Below are 16,368 nucleotides of genomic sequence, written 5' to 3'. Positions count from 1 at the left end.
GAATTATGTACTTAAAAAAAGATTTATTAATTATTTGAAAGAGAAAGAGGAGGGAGGGACAGAGGGAAATAGAGAGAAGCAGACTCCTCACTGAGTGTGAAGCTCTATGTGGGGCTCAATCTCATGACCCTGAGATCATGACCTGAGCCAAAATCATGAGTCAGATACTTAACCTACTGAGTCACCCAGCTGCTCTAAATTATACACTTTAAAAATGGTCCATTTTATGGTGTGTGAACTGTATTTCAATAAAAGAAAAAAAATGATATAGCAAAAAAAAAAATATGGCAGAAAAAAAACCTGTGATGTTAGTGGTTGATAGCTAACAGTAAAGTTATTTCCGTTGCAAAAATGTTTTGAGTAGCAGGGTTTGAAAGGTTGAATATTTGGTATAAATCATACAAAGTTACAAATGTTGGTGATTTTAGAAGTATTCAACTTTTCTATAATTTTGGTCGAGCCCTGTCTAGCCTTAGTGCTTCACTTAGATGCTAACGATCATTACCATAACACAAAATCCCTACATTTATCACTTTTATCAATGTTGAATGACCTCAGTGACAGTGAAGCCATCTGATATGAGACTTGCTGACATCTCAGGGTACCTACCATTAAGAGAAGGAAGCCTGATGAGAGGTGGTTGGCAGTTGGGGTGGGGGTGGGGTGAATGGTAGTTTTTGTGGGCGTGGCAGCAGGACTATAGTGGTAGTGGTGATTGATACACAAACCATCTGGCTAGAATTGGCATCACGGTTTGCAAAGGTTTAATCATTTGCAGAACTCTATTGCCAGGTCCATTCCCCTGGTGGCCAGACTTGCAAAAATCTCAGAACCCTAGTCCTACCAGGAAGGGATTAAGGGCCCCTGTCCCAGTAGCAGAAGACAGGAATTGGGATGAAAGACCAGCCACGGGGATCCCTGGGTGGCGCAGCGGTTTAGCGCCTGCTTTTGGCCCAGGGTGCGATCCTGGAGATCCGGGATCGAATCCCACTTTGGGCTCCCGGTGCATGGAGCCTGCTTCTCCCTCTGCCTGTGTCTCCGCCTCTCTCTCTCCCTCTCTCTCTGTGTGTGACTATCATAAATAATAAAGAAGAAAGAAGAAAGAAAGAAAGAAAGAAAGAAAGAAAGAAAGAAAGAAAGAAAGACCAGCCACAGAAACTAGATGATATTGTCGAGTGTGAGGAAAATGCTTCAGTTTTTGTGGTCACAGATTCCAGAGGTTGTCCTAAGTACCAAGCCGAGGTTACAGAACTCACTCTAGATCAAATCAACCAGGATTTTTTTTTAATCCTAGGCTTACGTTTTGGCTTGGGAGGAATTTCTGATGGTGTTAAAATGCTTATTCATCTTGCATGTGGACTTTTGTTTGCTTTTGTACAAGTTTTAACCAATGATGAGAATTTACTATTACTGAAAGACAAAATTACTGAATTACTGAATATTACTGAATGATAAAAGATACAATACTAATTGTTGGGAACACTGTATACTGACAACAAAGAAAATGGGGTCACTGAAAAGTGTTAATTACAGAAAAACGTACTTTGCAATTTTGTTGAGTTTCATTGTATACTTTAAAATTGGTTTAATTTCCATTTTTAAAGATAAAAACTTTTCTCCTCCTCTTTCATTGAGAACAAGCCCCAATTAACAGAAATACAACAGTGATTTGCATAACAATAACTTCCTTGGCATTAGAAAAGCTTGGCATTTGGTTTTCTCTAAATGAAGGGTTTGGTCTCTGTAGGACACAATAATATTTTTATCTTAATATTTTGTAATCTTTCCATTATTTTCTGAAACCTGAATTTCAGTACATAATAGATCATCATGCTCCTTGTTGGCAAGGCTGAAAAATGCTTCTTAGACTCTTATAGCTTGACCCAATCTCACTTTCCATTAGTACCACTTACTCATCGGTCTTTTCCACATTCCCCAAACAATCCGTGGTCTTTAATGGCACCACACTGAATGAATTACTCCTGGCTCTGTATTCCCACCACACTTTACCTCTCCAGGTGTGGCAGTTTTTTATACTGTATACATTCTAAGGTACTTATGCAGAGATGCCTTGAGTTCTCCTCATGTGCCTCAAGATTCATCTCTTAATGAATAGAGAAAAGAAGATGCACTCTGGAGTCAAATCTTGGTTGGCATTTTAACCTCAGCACTTATTAGCAGGTTAAATTTGGTGATTCATTGATTCTCTGACCTTTAGTTTCCCATTTGTAAAATTGGATGAGTAATACCTAGCTCATAGGGTCGTTGTGAAGGTTGAGTAGGATTCTGTAATACAATGTGCCTGGCCCATAAATAAATGCTAACTCCTTGCTTCCCTCTCTCAGTTTATAACATACATAATTTTGACGAACATAGTATATCTCCCACTAGATTATAGCAGCAGGGTAGGAGATGGAGAAGTATCTGGCCCAGAGGGTTTGATGAATCAATGAAGAGCTTTGAGTTTTCTTTCCAAATTTCTTTGGAAGTTGTGGCTTTTTACCTGCTTTAAGTGAATAGTTCTGTGTTCACACTAGACATACACTCAATTCAAATGGAAAGTTGGATAAGATAGCAGCTGTTTCACCTTTTCCCTCATCTTCAACTTGTTTTGGATTCCTAATGGTCATACTTTTTAGAATCCTAAATGGAAATTTGAGATTAAAAATATTTTTCTTTATATTTGTACCTATTTTATTTAGCTTTTCATTCTGTTTGGATTATTTTGCTCTATGTAGGATACATTCCTCAACCTCATGATTGCTTTTCAAATAATAAGTTATATATAGATCAGCTACAAGTACTTCTGTTGTCTTTCTCAAAATTGACCAGGCTCAATAATGACTTGTTAAGTTATGAAGTCCTTAGATCCCATAGGTATGCTTAGAGGACAAAAAATTGGCAACCATAATTATTTCTATGACAAATCCATAAAAGATAAATGAGCGATGGTTGAATAATAGCTTTTTATTCATTGAAGGATGAGATATGTAATTAGAGAAGGTTTTTCTTTCAATGCTATATTAAAAGCTTTCATATGTTCAAATTTAGAGTTATTGTCTTAGATGGTACAATGGTTATTGCAAGTTCTTATTTTTTTCTTTTGGAAAATTTCATTATCATGGAAAGTTATCTCTGGGCAGTGCTTTTGATCCTAAACAAAGCAAGTCAAATGTAAATTTTTATACTGGAATAAAACAGTTAAAAAAATCCAGGTAGCTTTTTCAAAATAATTATACAAACCAGGATACTGTTGAAAATAACTCTTTTTAATCATTTTAGGAGTTAAAGTTCAGAGGCAGTTTTGGCTTTGCCAGGTATACTCAGGAAAAGCTATGTAGAGTTCGTGTTTGAGTGAAGTCTTGAATAATAGGAATTTGCACAATGAGGAAGTGAGAAAAGCATTTCAGATGGAGGGAATAGGCTTTACTAGTTGATGTTGGGTTTAGCTTTTATGTGATAGCCCTACAAATGTTGAAAATAGGTATTATGTCAGTCTTTACTCTTTAGGGAAATGTACATATTAAATGGGTGAAATGAATAGGCAATTTCTCCTTCTTTAGCTTCCTTTTCTCTTCTGGAACAAGTACCCAGCAAAATAAGCTAAGCAATGTTCCAGGTTGCCATCAGCTTGATTCTAAGGACACTAGGTTACAGTTACTTTCAAAGAACATCTTTGTTCTATAATGTCCTTTGCCTGTGTTATCTATAAAATTTGCAAAACCTGAAACTCCATACATACTACCTGTGAAAACTGCCTTAAAGAAGATTCCTTGTTTTGCCTAAAGCCAAATATTCAGTCTTTTCATAATCTATGACTTGTTATATATATTATCCTGCTCCCATTTATTTTATAGGCTTTATCTTGGGGACAGAATCTATGTCTTATACTTCTTTATATTTTTCTATGAGTTTAATATAATGCTGGAATCTAGATAGAGCTTCCTAAATACCTCTTCGATTGCTTCTTCATCTGACCATTATAGGAATGAGAGAAACTGATGAAAATATATAAGGCTAATCAAGCTGCAGATATAGTGGTAGAAGGAAGTGTGCGTTGGATATTTACCATTTCTCTTGAAGATCCACTCTCCATCCTACTCTGACTGATCTGTATCAATTTGCTCCCTCTCCTTCGGCTTCCATTTGAGTTCAGCCAGTAGGAGGAATTGGAAGGAAATCTGAAAGGCAGAAGGAGGGAGACTAGGATATTTATTTACCATTCCCACTCTGCAGGACATCATGGCTGCTTTCCTCTACCTGAGTCCACAGCTGCTAGTCAGTATCCTCCTCCCACAAATATAGTTATAACCCTCTTTAGTTTCCAGTAATTGCTTACTCGTCTGGCCCCTTCAAATCTAGTGATGATAATGACTCCCAATTATTTTAGCCTTGGGGAGCTTTACTATCATTTGTTGATTTCCTTAACCCTGCCCACCCCTTCTGAAGATCTTTCCATTCAACTTTCTCATTACTCATCTACTCATATCTTGCTGGGATTCTAACTGAAAGAGGTGGTGGCCATAACTTTCTGAGTAACCATGAATATCACAATTTGCATTTTACTGTTGTTATTGTAAAGCAAATTTTTTTCTTATTTAATGTGAATATACTTTTCAGATTAAAAAAAAAAAAGATAGGCATCCTGAGATGGATGCTTGAGGAAACAACTTATAATTTTAAATTACGAACTTCAGCAATTTGTGGAGAAAACCAAATTTCTTATTCTGCACTCCATTTTTATAAGTTTGTTTATGTAACAAAGATGTTTCCTGCCCAGTGATTCAGTGATCCATTATTAACCAGCCTTATTCATTCTAACACATTGTTTTAGGAGTTTAATTGACTCAGCCCTCCCATACAAGATAAAACTTGCTCAGGAACCTCTTTGACTAGTAGAGTGGTTGTGTAAATAAGAATATGAATTAAATGTTTGGGTGAATAACAAATGATAATCACACTGGCTCCACTTTTTTATTGTTTAAGGAGTAATAAGAAAGATCAAAATACTATTAGAAATGACAGAGATATATGATCTTTATATATTTCTTGATTTACAGAAGAATAAGGTAATTTTAAAATATTACTGCTATTGTGTTTTTTGTTAAAAAGGAACATTCCCTTTCAGTTAGGAGCATACACTCATCAGATATTTTATGTTATGATGAATAATTTTTACATTCATGGTTCTGCAAACATAAGAAATATATAGTTGATAGCAATGTAAACTTTGGCTATAATCTTAATATTCTTTTAATGTTGTCTTCTAATTAGTACTAGGAAATATATATGTTTTGAAGCATATTGAGAAAAAATATTTCTCTAGAATGTTCTTTCTTCATGTTTCTTTTGGAGCCAATTTGACCCTGAAATAATGAAGAAATCTCTCAATGTAGCTGCAAACTATCATAGTGGGAGCTCTAAAGACATAAGGTAAATGAATGAATGAGGTTTTTCTATATAGCTTTAGAAATAGCTTAATAAAGTATCTGAAAAGCAGTATAACAATGATATAATTATATGCTCTGTCAGAATACATTTGAGTTTTGCCATCTAGGTGCCTCAAGAGCAAGTCTTACAGAACTGGATATACATTACTAGCGTCTAATATTAAAGAATTATTGTAACCTTGTTCAGTATGAAAACGCTATTATGGTTATGGTTTTAAAATTCCTTATCTAAAAGAGATATATACTGAAATACTTATAAGGTGAAATATATATCTGGAGTCTACTTAAAAATACTCTAAGAAACAAATTTGGGGATACAGAGAAGATAAAATAAGGAAATAAATTGAAAAAATAAATTATTAAAGTTGAAGTATGGGTAGATTGGGAGTCATTGTACTTTTTTCTCTGCTTTTATATGTTTGAAAATTTCCATAATAAAAGCTAAATTATATATAAATATAAATTACATATAACTATAAATATAAAGAAAAAATGATAAGTATAAATAAAAGTCTATATTAAAACATTTGTTTACAGAATTCACCCCTGAAATTGCCCCTTCCCCTTGGTCTGGATGATTGCTGGATACCATAAACATCTTCTTTATTCTTATCTAAAGAGAATGTCGTCTGAGGTGGACACTGTGCTCATAATAGTTTTCCGTTTTCTAGTAATGGATCAAAACACAGGGGCAGGCCTCTAGTGGCCATGCCTATGCTACATGCCACTGCTAAGCTCCAGCCAAGAGGGAAACACACTTGAGCCAATCATACTCTCTCTTCTGACAATTTGAAACTTGTAGGAGAGAAGCACACAAACTGGTCTGAGTGGAAGCCTGTTGTGTTAATGGCAACGCCCAGAGATAAGGCATGTGAACTGTCAGTGAGGTTTCCTATTTGCTTTTGACCCTGTCTTCCTGTAGTTTTGTTGTCCACTTCTTCCCCTGATCCTGTGAAATGCCTCAGTATATGTCCAGTAAATCCCTCATCCCACTGTTTTTCGTTGCAGTTATCCAAAATTTTTTGTTACCTAGAATAATAAAGAAAAGTTTATTTAATGTATCATCTGAATAAAATGAACTCATTCACATTATAAGGAACAGAATATCTGAAGTCAATACATTTCAGCATGTGAAACATTTTTATATGTTATTGTGCAGAAAGTTCCTTTCTGCCTTCTTGCTTTCCTATCTTCAACAATAATTATTGAGTGACCACTATGTTCCTACACTGTGACAAGTGCTGAATATGATGAGAAACGCAGAGAAAATTCTTGCCCTCATGGAGTTTGCAATTTTATGGGGGAGATAGATACTATCAACTAATGATACTCACCATTGTATTATTAGAGAGATGAGTATCCAAAAGGAAAGGAATCTATTTCTAAGAAGGTGAAGAACCAGAGAACCTGATTAAGAATGGGTAGTGGGAGTGAGGAGTGAACTTGATTTGAGGGCTAAAAGAAAAACAATTTAAAACTCTATGAGAGGGTAGTAGAATGGGGATGGAAGTGAAAAGTCATTCTTGAAAAGAAGACTTCCAGAATTCTGACTGATCAACAAAATGGATGGAAACAGAATTCCTACATGCAAAAAAAAATTTATCATTGTCTGATTAATAATTAAGACTAAATTGGAATCTGTTTAATGTCCACCATTAGGGCAATAGCTAAACTAGTACATTCAATTTATTATAAGAGCAAAAGCTCCCTGAGATTTCACTGACCAGAACTGTGACACACCTGTTCTTTCTAAGCCAGGTACCAGGAAAGGCCATGGTGGTATGGTGAATGGCTTATAACCTAATCATGATTTCTGACCCGCAGGCTAGAGAAAGGCCCACATCCCCTAATGCACATGGTTATTGTATGAGCAAAACAGTTGATAAAACGAAGTGGCTGTTGCCTGGACAACCAACAATATGTGAGGCAGTCAAGTCAAGTGACCTGGGCAGGAGCTATCCTATAAGAACTGTGGGAGGGAAAATATCACTGGAGAGGGTTTGAGAGAGAGTGAAAAGAGAGCAATTACAACAGTAAGTATAGACAGCTCTTGTGAGAATTTTTGCTAAAAGCTGGAAGAGAAATGAAATGGTAGCTGGACAGGGATGTAGGGACCAAGAGAGATTTGTATTTAAGATGGGAGAAATTACTGCATGTCTCATGTTGCTGGGGATTACTTTATAGAAAGGTAAAAGGTGAGATGCACATGAGAGGAAGTGATGTTGATTAAGAGAGAGATGGTAGGCAGGAATGCACATGTGGGAGGTTGGTCTCAGGAGGAAGATAATCCATCCATAGTGATAGGAGGCAAGAAAGAGTCCATGGGTTCAGAGGTAGTAGATCTGTAGATGGGGTAGGGAGCTTTTGTAAATTCTCTTTTGATTGCTTATGCAGAACCCCAACATGTAAAGTAGATTATATTGAATAGGTTTCTCAGGCAGATTAAATTCTTGTTTGACTGAAATTATTTCATTCTGTCCCCATGAATAATTTCCATAATGTCTTGATTCTTGATTTTATCTAGGCTGATTGTTAGTACAGTAATGTTATTGTTCTAATGCTATATTTATAAATAGATCAGTGAGATGAGTGATATGATAGAAGAAGGTGGCCCTGCATTTTGAATAAAATTGAAACTCCTTACTGGAGACTACAGATCCCTACATAATCTGATCTTTGCCCACCTCTCTAAATGCATCAAGTATTATTCTTCCCTTGCTTATTCTGTTCCAGCCAAATTGTCTGTCTTTACTTTTTGCCAATGTCAAACTCATTTCAGTTTTATGACCTGTGCACTTCCTGTTTCCCTCTTCTTGGAACACTTTTCCATCAGGTATGCACAGGACAGTCTCATTGGCATTTAGCCCAGTGAGTCTCCCTAGTCTCTTTATCTAAAGTTGTGATATCCTGACCAGCCCCTAGTTTGTTACTGTATTTTGCTTCTTTGTAGCTTTTAGCACTAACCAAAATTCTATTCTTTCTCAATTTCTGCATCCTCAGCAATTAATATAGAGTCTGGTATACATTAAGTACCCAAATTCTTTTAAATGAATGCATATAAAAGGTTCTTATTTTTAGTTGCGTTCAACCTTTTTATCAGCAATTTAGCAAAGACATAGGCTGACATGCTTATCAAATTTGTGGATGCTGCTAATTTAAATGGAACATAAAAGTATCCCAATGTGTTGAAATAAGTGCTGAAATAAAACTATTTTAACAGAGATAAAGGCAAAATGTGAAATTTAGGTTAAAAAATTTACTATAGAATCATAGCTCAGCAGTATTTCATGAGTAAAAAGGCCTAGGAATTTTAATTGTAGGCTGCAGGGTGGCTAAAATAGTTAACCTGAATTAATAAAGGCACGATAGCCAGAAAACAGTGCCCTATATTCTGCTGGGTTAAACCCACAGCTGAAGCACTGTGCTTGTTTAGGTTATTTGATTGTTTGAACATTTTTTATTCTGACTTTTAATTCATTATTTTTCAATGAGCAGTATAAATTATTATAGTAACTGACCAGCAACTTCTGTTCTTGCAGGCAACATGAATAGAAAAATGGACTTGTAATCAGCCAGCTGATTATCAAACAAAGGTAATATTTATCTTTGATGACATCAGATTCTTGAGTCATCTCCACACCAGGGTTTGTCTGTAGAGAGGATTATCCTCTCCCAAGGCTCTGCCTCTCACTGGGCTCAGATCTAAGGGTGGAAGTGGCTCCCTTCCACTGCTAGTCCTTGAGGACTTAACATGCCTTGTTGGGTCTCCTAGCTCTGCTCTCCTCTCTATTACAGTCCCACCATTAAATTCTACTTGACATCTCAATTTCCTTTAGGACACTAATTGATAGCACAGCTTTTGGGATTCCTCAGGCTGTAAAATTTTAGGAGGGGCAAGTTTTGCATTCCTTAATCATTATACACGTACCTCAGTTCAAGTATTTGTAATTATTTTTTGAGTACTTGTGTGTACCCGACATCTTGTATGCCTTACTCCTAAGTCTTAGAGTTATAGATCAAGGTAGGTATTATTATTTACATTTTACAGATGAGGAACTTGAAGCTCAAAGAAGTTAAGTAAAGGGAATTGTTTATAATTGACAGAGATTTAGTTTTGAGTTTGACTCCAACGCCCATATTTGCTATTTCCATTACACCTACGACCTCTCTATCTCCACCATGCACATTGGAGTTTCTTTTATTAGTCTAATTACTTAGCTGGAATCTGGTAGGTTTTTTAAAGGTAGATATTGTATTGTATTCTTTTATCTCCACTGCCTAGCATAGTGTCTGGCACATGGCAGACATGTGACACATTTTTGGGTTTTTTTGTTATTTTTTAAAAGATTTTTATTTATTCATGAGAGACATATGTATATAGAGAGAGGCAGAGACACAGGCAGAGGAAGAAGCAGGCTCCATGCAGGGAGCTCGACCTGGAACTCAATCCTGGGTCTCCAGGATCCCGCCCAGGGCCAAAGGCGGCGCCAAACTGCTGAGCCACCGGGGCTGCCTGTGACATATTTTTTGAATGAGTGGGCAGAGGAGAAATATTGCTTACCTGTTAACCTGTATTTCTATTGTTTGGGAATACACACCAGGTCTTTGATTTCATATTTAGCCATTAAATTCCTTCATGTCCCCTTTCTCTCTTTATTACTGGCCCTCAAATTTCATGCACTTGATTTTCTTCTATATGCATTCCTTGCTGAACATATGGATGTATCACACATCAGAGACAAACATGTGTCTGACAACTTAGAAATGATGAGAAAATAAAAATGCAGGTAATGATAGTATCTATTTGGGGGGCCTGGGGTTAAGAGTAGTGGGAAGACATTGTTAAAAGCCCTTTAAGTCCACCCATACTTTCTCTTAACATCTATTGTTTTTATTTAAATACACTACACGTAGTGTTGATTCTGTCCCAGCCACTCAGTAAAATGAAGAGGTTCCAGTTTGTATATTTTAGCATGTGTACAACAGATATATTGAATTAGTTGTTTGTCATAGGTTATTATATGCGCTGAAGCATATATCCTCCTTAGAGAATGGTTTAAGAAGTACTGAATGGAGGACAGCAAATAACTTGCCTGGACACTGGAATTCTCCTCATCTCCTCAGACATGGATTGAGTATGCTGATCTATTTTATAAAAATTAAGAAAAATGCTGGCCAAATTTAAGAGCCACGTGTCACTTGTAGCAGGATGTTTTATGGTAGGAAAAATGCAATCCAAGTTTTTGCTCTTCTTCATGTAGTAATGCTCTGGCTTCTGCCTTTGAGGTTCTGATATGAAAATAATCAACTCAGAAGTCCCAGGACACCAAAATGTTACAACTAAATGAGAAAGTGTTAGACTAGAGAAGAAATCTGACTCCAATTTTTAATTTTCTGACTAGTTTATTCTTATTAAAGTAACCTTCAACTTCTTATTTTGAAAAATGTCAACTTAACATAAAGATCAGAAGAATAGTAAAATGAATATCCATATACCCTTCTCCCAGATTAACTAATTTTTCACATTGTGCTACATGTTTTATCCTTGTTTATAACTAATAATAATTATTTTTAAGCATTAGAGCAGATAACTAATAAACATTTCACACTCATTTTATTGCCTTTAGTAGCAACTAGATTCATAAACTCAATGAGGGCGGGAACCAGGTCTGTCTCCACATTGCTGCATCCCTAGTACCTAACATAATGTCTGGCATGTATAGGAGCTCAATAAATATTCATTGACTGATGGGCTGAGTTGTTCTTTATACATTTGGCCCTTACTAGCTGCACAAGTCAATCAAAATTTGAAAGAAATTAAGTCCATCTGATCTTAAAGCAAACTATCCAAAAGTGTACTCAAGTTTTGAGGGAAATATGTCTAAATCCTCTTCTTATTTCTCTGGGCACTTATTACAAAGCCTTTCATCACATAGGTGCTTATTAAGTTTTCTCTGAAGAAAACTTGGGTAGAGTATCCAAAATAGCCCTGACTAGGATCAAACTGGAAAATAAGCCTCAAAGACTTAGAGAGTGGGATCCCTGGGTGGCGCAGTGGTTTGGCGCCTGCCTTTGACCCAGGGCGCGATCCTGGAGACCCGGGATCGAATCCCACGTCAGGCTCCCAGTGCATGGAGCCTGCTTCTCCCTCTGCCTGTGTCTCTGCCTCTCTCTCTGTCTCTCTGTGACTATCATAAATAAATAAATAAAAATTTAAAAAAAAAAAAAAAAAAAAAAAAAAAAAAAAGACTTAGAGAGTGAGTTGATTCAGACTGGGACAATTCATGAATGGATCTGGTGTCTCAGCTAGTCCCTGTTGCAAGATTAGGTCCTAGGGCTGGAATTTGGAGAACAGGAATAATGATGAACACAGAACAGGAAAAAAAAAAGTAAAATTTTAAAACTACTACAGAGGAATTCTTAGACATAAAAGGTACCTTCTTAAGAGTGAAGGCTGTTAAGTTTTGAAGTTGGGGATTTATAAAGGTAATTCTCTTCTGTAGATCTCTTCTTCTGTAGAGGAATCTGCTACAAAGTAGTTTCTAGTCATATATATATATATATGACTAGAATATATATATATATTATTAAATATGTATTCTTATTCTTATGTAAATGACCACATCTAAGCACACCAAAGAGATAAAAAGAATGTCAACAGAATATTTACCCTTTGCCTACATAATAAAGTTCAAATATCTTAGCATAGAATTCAAGGTCCTCTGCAAAACTAACCCAACTATTTTAAAACCTTCACTTTTCCTGATTCATGCCTGGCTTGGGTTGTGGTCCAGAATTTTCCTAACTGTTTTCTCTGGAATTCTAGTGACCTTAATAGAAAGCATCTTGCATCATTAATAAGAACATGTGGTGTTAAAAATTTTTCATAGTGAAAAAGTTTGGGAAATGTTTCATGTTATATCCCTGATCTACCTATGATAGGTTCAATGATAAATGAACCTCATTCGCACAATCAGAACTACATTAACCCAGTTAGAGGATCTGAAAAATTCTGCAGTGAGAAACCAATTTAATGTATAGTTTACCAAACTTACTTGACCAAGGAACTTTTTTGGATGGTAGAATATTTATTAACATGATGAAAGATACTTGTGTTCACCAGAATACAGTTTGCAGAATGCTGCTTAACCATCATAATATTTGGAATTACTTGAATGTTGCTCATGCCATTCTGACTGGAATAACCTAATTTATTTAGAAAAAGCCCCCATTCCTTAAAAGATATTCTAAAGTACTTGCAAGAAGGAAGCCACAAAAGACAGGGAGTACTTCTGGAACTAATCCTGTGATTTAGACCCATGTCTAAATGCTCTCCAAGGTCTGTAATCAACTGTCTATTATAAAGTTGGGAGCACAGTCTTTAAATACAGTTCTTCTGTATTTATTTCTCTCCTTATTTTGACTAATTTAAATCTCAAAATCTGGTGTCATTTATATTTTAGTCTTTGGGATAAAGATTTTTAGAATCAAGTAGTTTGTATAATAATCCTATGTGTGGAGTGATGGAGTGATATTTGAAACCAATTGTTTCCATGAAGTTAATAGCATTTGGTAAGTTCAAAACTGTTACCTGTTGAGTTTTGCAGAATTTATTCAAATGAGTGCCAATTATTGAAATAATGACATACATCTTTGGATGTGAGTCATACATGTTTGCAGCTAGTCCCAAAGGGTTTGTATATGAAGCAGAATGCTATAGATACATCTTATGGTGCTTACCATCCAGCACTACCAAGAGCAGCCGATGTCAACTGGTGCTGCTAACCATTCCAGGATTGAGAGGGAGGCCTGATGAAGACTCTCCTGCTGCTAGTGGGGCTGCTGGTGACCTGAGAGAATGGATGGGTTCTGGGAGACAAAGCAATCTCAGACACAGAGCTGCAGGAAATGTCTACCCAGGGGAGTAAGTACATTAATAAGGAAATTAAAAATGCTCTCAAGGGGGTAAAACAGGTGTAAAAGCCCTTATAGAACAATTAAATGAGGAAGTACAAATCACTGCTGAACAACTCAGAAGAAGCCAAGAAGAAGATGCCCTAAGTGACATCAAGGATTCTGAAACGAAGCTGAAGGTACCCCAGGGAATATGCAATGACCCCATGATGGCCCTCTGGGAAGAGTGTAAGCCCTACCTGGAACAGACCTGGATGAAGTTCTATACATGCACCTGCAGAAGCGGCTCTGGCCTGGTTGGCTGCCAGCTCAAGTTGCTGAAGGAGTTCTCCCATCAACTTCTGGATTAATGGCAACCACATGGACACTCTGCTGGAGAAGACTGGCAGCAGACCCATTCCCTGGACATCATGCAGGACAGCTTCAACTTGATGTCCAGTATTATGGACAAGATTTTCCAGGACAGATTCACCCATGAGCCACAAGATATTTCCACTACTCACCTTTCAGTTCATTCTAGAAGAGGCCTCTTTTTTTCAATCCCACGTGCTACATCACCGGAAACATAATCCGTTTCCCTGCATATTAACTCTTGATCTTCCATGACATGTTTTGGACTTCTTTGACATGACACACCAGGCTCAACAGGCCATGGATGTCAACCATCATATAATTCCCTACAACTTTCTAATGGAATCCACGGAAGACAACCAAGACCATGATGTGTGCAAGGAGATCTGTCAAAACTCCACAGAGTGTCTGAGGATGAAGGACCAATGTGATAAATGCCAGAACATCTTGTCAGCAGACTGTTTAGCAGACAACCCCTGTCAGGTCCAGATATGACAGGAGTTTAACGGTTCCCTCCAGATTGCTGAGAAGTTCACCAAAATGTATCCTGAGCTGCTGTAGTCTTACGAGGAGAAGTTGTTCAACATATCCTCTCTGATGAAACAGCTGATGGGCAATTTATCTGAGTATCCCAGCTGGCTAATCTCACTCAAAGTGAAGACCCAGTCTATCTCCAGGTCACTATGGTAAGTTCTGAGACTTCTGACTCTAATGGTCCCTCTGGCCTCACTAAAGTGGTTTCAAAGCTCTTTGATTCTGATTCCATCACTGTGATTGTTCCAGAAGTCTCCAGAAACAATCATAAGTTTATGGAGACTGTGGCAGAGAAAACTCTTCAGGAATACTGCCAAGAGAACCAGGAGAATAAGTTGCAAATATTATCTCTCCAAATATGAGGCTGAGTTCAGTTGCTCCCAAGATGAGCCATAGGACCCTAGAGAAAGCTCTGAATGTCACCAAGTTACTAGGCCTTGCCTTAAGGCCCTCCTGTCCCCTTACCCAGCCTTTTCCCCCCTGGACTGTGCACTGTAATGCCTGCATTTGCTGATCATGGGAAGAACTCCCTTGTGCCACTAACTTAATAAAACCTCCAGTAACCTGAAACAAACAATCACAAAAATAAAAAACGAATGACATACATTTAAATTAATAAAATGAGAATTTTTGTGAAAAGAAGTGACCTTTGTTGACATATGCTTGTGTGGTTATTTAGAGAAATAGAGAATGGATGAACTGTTTGTATTTGATAGAGATAATATCTCCCTCTGGAGCAGAGGGCCAGTCTGTTTACTGTCCAGTATGATTATTTTCATCATTGTCCTCTTGACCGGCTTTGCACAGGTTTTCTTGTAGACCAATCTCTTATAAGAAAAAGTTGGGAGATGACTGAGTGGCTCAGTGGTTGAGCTTCTGCCTTCAGCTCAGGGCGTGGTCCCTGGGTCCTGGGATTGAGTCCTGCATTGGGTTCCCCACAGGAAGCCTGCTTCTCCCTCTGCCTAAGTCTCTGCCTCTCTCTGTGTATCTCTTATAAATAGATAAAAATAAAATATTTAAAGAAAAAGTTGGGATTTCTCAAGCTCAGGGTTTCTCAGCTGTGATGCAAATCATCAGATGAGCAGCATTTGCCTAGGCTACTCTGTGTAACCCATGGAACTTGAGGGATAAGAGAAACTAACAAGCATAAAGTTCAAGGTGTTTACTGTCTGTGCTATGAGTAATACAATCCTTTGTCTCCAACCCAAGAGTCATGTGTCTTCTGCCACTATCCAAAAAAACTATGGCAGACTAACTTGTCAGCTTGCAGAGCTTGGTAAAATCTCAGAGCTGTAACAATATGTGGTTGTGGTGGTTGTTGTTTTTGTTGTAGTAATAATTTTTGACACTTGTAGGGAGCATCCTTTTCAGGGACTTGGGTTTGGAAGATTTTTTCCCTGGATGTCATCAAGGCTTGCCCCGACTCAGGATCTCTGATATGGATTATTACTAGATGATCGAGGTGGGGCAGAGTTGAATCTGGAGGGAAAAAGCATTACTAGCCTGAGGCAAATATCAAGTGAACATGATTGATAGGTCTTATCTAAGAAAAGCCATGTAAGCTGGGTTTAGAGTAGACCTGAATGAGTGAACAGACTGGGAAGTGGATAGCTCTTAAGAGTTAGGATGGCTCATGTAAGCACGTATTCCAGACAAATGTGGTCAGAAGAAGGTTGGCAAAAAATAACCACTTGATTCCTTTCTATTCTAGAGCATGACTTTTCATACAGAATAGGCTCTTTTCCTTCCTCCAAAAGTGAACTTTAGGTAAGACTTTGAGGTCTTAAATTGCTAAGACCTTGGGCTGTTCTAGCCCTAGATCTGGCAAGCCCTTGTCATTGTCACTATTAGCATTTAAAAGAAAATGATGTTCTTTGCCTGATCGGGAACATTGGCTGAGTCCTGAGATTTTCCTTTTAGGGTGTGTTGGTTCCTGGTGTCCAGTTGTCCAGGCTCTCCTCCAAGATAGGCTTTTGCTCCTGGGAGAAGTAACCTTTAACTGTTGGGGTGAAAGTATGGCACTTTGGGCCTTAAGAGATCACTCTGGACAAATAAAAACAAACAAACAAAACAAGTTAATAGTGGCTTTATAATAGTAACACATTTCCAAATGATGTGT

At 37.3% G+C, this 16,368-nt stretch overlaps 1 protein-coding gene and 1 pseudogene across 6 annotated transcripts in view; both read left to right on the top strand.

Annotated features, from left to right (window-relative positions):
* SCEL (sciellin) overlaps positions 1 to 16,368 on the top strand; it is a 296,272-nt gene that overhangs the window by 35,748 nt on the left and 244,156 nt on the right. For 4 of the 6 annotated variants that reach the window (XM_041730844.1, XM_041730842.1, XM_041730845.1 and 1 more), the window contains exon 2: positions 8,990 to 9,043. The exons of the other annotated variants lie outside the window; for them this stretch is intronic. The gene's annotated coding sequence lies outside the window, so the exon portion shown is untranslated. The remainder of the gene's footprint in view (positions 1 to 8,989; positions 9,044 to 16,368) is intronic. 6 annotated transcript variants of the gene reach the window in all.
* LOC121476886 lies at positions 13,263 to 14,611 on the top strand (annotated as a pseudogene).

This window comes from Vulpes lagopus, chromosome 16 (genome assembly GCF_018345385.1).
Source record: "Vulpes lagopus strain Blue_001 chromosome 16, ASM1834538v1, whole genome shotgun sequence".
In the NCBI taxonomy this organism is placed as follows: Eukaryota; Metazoa; Chordata; class Mammalia; order Carnivora; family Canidae; genus Vulpes; species Vulpes lagopus.
This window is presented reverse-complemented; position numbering and strand designations above follow the sequence as displayed.